Here is a 6032-nt window from a genome sequence, read left to right on the forward strand (position 1 = left end):
CTTACACAATTTGATTGATTATAGCAAAGAATTTCTTTGCTATAAGCAAGCAGTTAACAGAATGAAATCGATTCATTCAGGTTTTTTTTTGTTGTGATTAGCTATGATTGGCCACGGCTAATCACATGACACAGATGGGCTGTGATTGGCCCAGCCTATGCATTTACAGCTAGACACACTTGTATACAATGGATGGCATGAAAGGAAGCCATCCACTGTATACAACTGTCATGTGACCTGTTGTGATTGGTCACAGCAGGTCACATGGTACTGGCTAGTACACAATCTGTCATCGGCCATGTCTGAGGTACACGGCTGGTGACAGATCTCACCACAGCGTGGCCCTGCGGGCACGTGCAATGTGTGGGTACCAGGAAGGACACGATATAGCGCCCTACCGGAGGGACGATGTGTTCGCCCGGCCACCATTTGGCCATAGACCGGGCGGCAACTGGTTAAAGTGTACTTTATAAAGAATTTTGAACAGATAAGACTTTTTGACTTTTTTCTGACCTTCGGAACGGATTCATTGGTTTTCAATGCATTAACGATTTTTTTTAATCATGTCCCTTTATGCCTTTAAAGTGCACTTTATAAAAAGTTTTGAAGAGATAAAACTTTTTCTGACTTTTTTCTTACCTCCGGAATGGATTAATTGGTTTTCAATGCATTCCTATGAGAAACCGCATTTCGGTTTACAAATATACAGTATATATATATTTTTTTTATTTAATTTTTTTTTTTTTTTTTTATAGTTTAGGTGTCTGCTCATATTTTCAGTACTCATTAAAGCTTCTCCTGTGTGTCCATGGAGCCCATGAGCTGAAGCACATGGTAGACACAATCTCCATCTTCAGTTTCAAGTCAGAGGTCTGGCAATCAACAAATCCAACAAAGCAATAAATGCAAGGAGGTCTTCTGGAAAGCAGAAAAATGTCCAGCAGTAGGACATTTTTAATGAGGAAAAATTGCCTGAAATGTAATATAAAACAGAATACAGGCAGGTGTTTTACTACAAGGGTTAAGCGACCGCATAGGATACAGCAGTGTAAACTTATCTAGCAGGAGGACAATTTTAATGAGCAAGATTAGACCCAAATTTGTTAGAGACAAAGAACGCAGGCTTCTACAAAAATTGAGATGCTTCAGAAAATATTGTGTGTAAAAATTGGCAGCAGGAGGACAATTTTAATCACGGAAACCAGTGTATGTCTAACTCTTATTTTTACTATGGGGCTATTAGGATGCAGTGAATGTGGCTAATATAATCTGCGGTGGTTTAGCTGTGCACTGTCATTACACATTTTTTTTCCTTTCAAACAATGAAGGGGTGTGCTGCAAACAAAAGGCAGCTTCAAGAACAGATGGCCAGTGAATGCTGAGCACTCAAAATTTAAAACCTAAAATAAAAATCAAGAAATCCCCAAATGAAATGAAAACCCCAAAACAGCAATGAAGATCATCTGACTGTAAACTGTTAATCTTGCTAAATTGCAATAAAGACAAAAAAAAGGAAAGAAAAAAAAACAACAAAAAACAAAGCACCACCCCTGGAAAAAGCCTACTTTTTTAAAGGAAGCCTCACAGCAAAGAAAATGTACTATCAACATTTATTCAAAAATAATATATCCCCAAAACAAATGAAAACCCCCAAAATACCACTCCCAAAAAGAAATGAGCAAAATGCCACCCCAAAATTCCTTCCCCCGGAAGCTAATGTTCACTGTGGATGGGAGAACAGCTAAAAGTGATCGTTGACCTCAAATCAACCACAAAATAGAATTAAAGACAACAAAGCACCCAATAAGAAGAACAAAAAAAGGCAACAAAGCAGCTTATTGACTAAACAACTACTAATAGTTGACTTGACTACTGTAACTCCCTCCTCATCAGCTTACCTCACCGCAGGCTATCCCCGCTTCTATCTTGAATGCTGAGGTCAGACTCATCCACCTTACTAACCACTCCGTATCCGCCACCCCCCTCTGCCAATCCCTCCACTGGCTTCCGATTGCCCAATAGATAAAATTCAAAATGCTAACATTGACGTATCCGCCACCCCCCTCTGCCAATCCCTCTACTGGCTTCCGATTGCCCAATGGATAAAATTCAAAATGCTAACATTGACGTATAAAGCTGTTCATAATACTGCCCCAAACTACATCACCGATCTGGTATCCAAATACCACCCAAAACGTACTCTCTGCTCCTCACAAGACCTCCTACTCTCTAGTTCCCTGGTCTCCTCCTCCCATGCCCATCTCCAGGACTTCTCCAGGGCTTCCCCCATCCTCTGGAACTCCCTACCCCAATCCATCAGACTATCACCTACTCTCCTCACCTTTAGGCGCACCCTGAAAACCTATCTCTTCAGGGAAGCCTACCCCGCCCTCAGCTAATTACTGAACTCCTCCACTCTTCCCACCACTCCATCCCCTACAGCTATTTCCTCCTGTACCACTATCCGCTCCCTCCTAGATTGTAAGCTCCAAGGAGCAGGGTCCTCGAACCCCTCGTGTATTGAATCGTATTGTTACTGTACTGTACTGTCTCGTGTACTGTCTCCCATTATAATGTACAGCGCTGAGCAAACTATTGGCACTATATAAATCCTGTATAATAATAATAACAGGAATTATAATAATTATTATTATACAGAATTTATATATCGCCAACAGTTTGCTCAGCGCTTTACAAAATGAAGGCAGACATTACAGTTACAATATAATTCAGTACAAGAGGAATCAGAGAGCTCTGCTCATTAGAGCTTACTCTAAGAGGTAGGGTCAAGTGATACAAAAGGTAATAACTGTGGAGGGTGAGCTGATGGAGAAAGTATAAACACAGTGTATTAGTTAGAAGCAGGATAGGCTTCTTTAAAGAGAAGGGTTTTCAGTGATCGTCTAAAGATGGATAGATAAGGAGATAGACAGATTGGGGTAAGGAGTTTCATAGAATGGAAGAGGCTCCGGAGAAGTCCTGAAGGTAAGCATGGGAGGAGGTGACAAGGGAGCTAGAGAGCAGGAGGTCCTGTGAGGACTGAAGAAAGTGGTTTGGTTGGTATTTTGAGACCAAGTTAGAATTAAAGAATAGTTCCCTAATTCTCTATAATCTCTCCCTATGCATTTTGTCATCTTTCCTTAACCTTTCCCTACAGCAACTTCCAATACCATTTCTGCTCTGTTCTTTTCCCTTTTTCCTGTTTAAGCTGTCCTCCTACAGGATGGCTTGCCTTCCGCACTTGTTGCTAAAGCAAGCAAAGCTGCCATAGATATATACAGTATGTATTGCAAAATATGCAAACTATGAATCCCCATTTTTAAGGGCAAGAGTTTTCTATGAATATGTAAGGGTTAATAAGTGGCTGTTTAGAGCTTGGAGACATATCTCCGTGTCCATGGCATAGCATGGGTTTGTAATTAAAAGGGTTAGGAATGCATGAAGTTGCTCTCATGGAACAAAAACTATGTTCACTGTGCTGTTTTCTCAATAGGTTCCGTGCAAGAACAATCATCCACCTCTGACACCATTTGGCTTCAACTGCATCCCTTGGATCTTCTGACAATGTGGAGGATATTGATAGCATAATGGAAAATACAGACCCTGAGGTTTCAAAACAGTTGGAAGTCTCACTTAAGGAACCTAATGAAAGAGAACAGGAAATAATAATTAACATACAACTTAGTTTTAAAGTAGGTAATTGAAGAGATGTTTCTTTAGAAGGCCATCAAGTAAAAATGTTTACCAAACATTTCTAAAAACCCCTAAAAAAATTACACCAAACAATATTGTAACCAATTGTGTATAAAAAATAATTTAAAAAAATGAAAATGTGGAAATCCTAAGGGCCTTCAGAAAAATGAATGAACTAACTACTGACAATACAGATTCCTGCTCATTTATCTCTGCTATGGAGTTGATTGGAGGTGGAGCAGAGTACATTGGGAAGAAGTGAGAGCGTGTGGATTTCTGCTTTGAGCTTTTATTGCCTATCTGAAAAATGACAGGCAATCATTTCTGGTGAGTTTTACTTGAATTGGGAGAAGGAGTCTGCACATTTGATTTCATAACTGTGGTGGAAGAAGACACTTGTGTTGGACTTTTAAGAGTTTTTACTTATTCCATTGGACTCACTCTCAAGATTGAACTTGCAACGATGATTTAACAGGACTGTTTTATTTTGTGTGTTCTTATATATTTGTCATATTATTTTGGGGATATATCATAGCGCTATAAGTGAAAATGTTTATCCAGTATTGAATTGAGAAAAATTATTTACAGAAAATAGCCAGAAATATTATACAGCCAATGTACAGTATATAAGCAGTTTTGCATTATGCAAGAGTGCATTATTTCACAAACAACAAGTAGAAATAGTGTACAGTTGATGCATAGTACAATACCAGGAATATAGTACAGACTTCAAGTACACTATGTATTTTGTTGCACAAAAGACAACAGGCAGCTTTATAAACAAGAAATCAACAGAAAATGTATTTTCATAAAAAAAATGCCAGAAATATTGAACAATGCACAATATTTAATCATTTTTTACTAGGCTGCAGTTTCACAGGCAGACACCAGACTGCTTTTAATCAAGACAATCTAAATAAGAGCTATTGCTTCACACAAAAGTGCCAGAAATACTGTATGACTCAATGCCCTGTATTAAAGCACTCCTAATAGACTAGAATTTCACAGAGACCAGGCATGGATATAATTAAGAAATTAAAACTAGAGTGTAATTACTTCACAAAAAAAACCCATATACAGTATATTATACTGACTCTATGCACTGTGTTTCAGCACTTTTACTAGGTTACAGTTTGACAGGGAGACACCAGGCAACTTCTAATCATGAAATGAACATTGCAGTGTATTTATTCACAGGAAAAATTGTAAAATATGGTCGTGACTCTAAACATACTATGTAGCACAATTTATTAGGCTACAGTTTCTAAAAGAGACGTAATTCAGATTTTAATCAAGAAAAAAAATGTACAGTGCATTGTTTCACAGAAAAAAAGTAAAATATTGTACTGACTCATGTATTATAAATGAACAGTTTTTACTAGGTTGCAGTTTCAAAGGGATACACCATTCAGCTTTTATTCAAGAAATAAAAACTACAGTGCATTATTTGATTAAAATATATTGTACTGACTCATGCATGTCAGTATGTGAGCAGTTTTTACTAGATTGCAATTTCACAGGGTGACCCCATTCAACTTTTAATGAAAACAAAATAAAATGTACACTAGGTAAACAGTGTTTACTAGGCCACAGTTTGACAGAGAAAAAACAGTAAGGTTTAAAATCAGGAAATCCAAATTAGGGTGTATTATTTCATAGAAAAAAGCATTTTGTACTGATTCCATGAACAGTATTTAAGCACTTTTAATAAGTTTTACTTGTAATTTAAAAAAAAACAAAATCAACATTAGAGTTTATTATTACACAGAAAAAGCCAGCAAAATATTATACTTACTCCATTCAGTTTTAGTACTTTTATTAGGCCACAAAGCAGAAACAGCAGGCTCCTTATAATAACAATAACAAAAACTAAATTAGAGTGTATTGTTTTACATAAAAAAAGACAGCAAAATATGGTACTGACTCCATGCATAGTATGTCAACACTTTCACTAGGCCACAATTTGGCAGGGAGCGAACAATCAGCTTATAATCAAGAAATCAACCCTAGAGTGTATTATTAAAAAAAAAGACAGTAAAACATTGTATTGAATCCATACACAGAATTTAAGCACTTTTAGTAGGCCACAGTTTAGAAAGAAGAGATACTAGGAAGCTTTTAATAAATAAAATACATTGCAATGTATTATTTTAAAGAGATGAGAGCAAATTATTGTAATACCTCCATAAACAGTATTTAAACACTTTTACTAGACCACATTTTGAAAAGGAAAGATCTCAGGCAGCATTTAATTTAAAAAAAATTAACATTATGGTGTATCATTTTACAGAAAACAGGCAGCAAGATACTGTACTGCTTCCCTTCAGTATGTGAACACA

This window comes from Staurois parvus, unplaced genomic scaffold (genome assembly GCF_062004578.1).
Source record: "Staurois parvus isolate SC_StPar_1 unplaced genomic scaffold, SC_StPar_1.0 ptg000131l, whole genome shotgun sequence".
NCBI classification, from domain to species: domain Eukaryota; kingdom Metazoa; phylum Chordata; class Amphibia; order Anura; family Ranidae; genus Staurois; species Staurois parvus.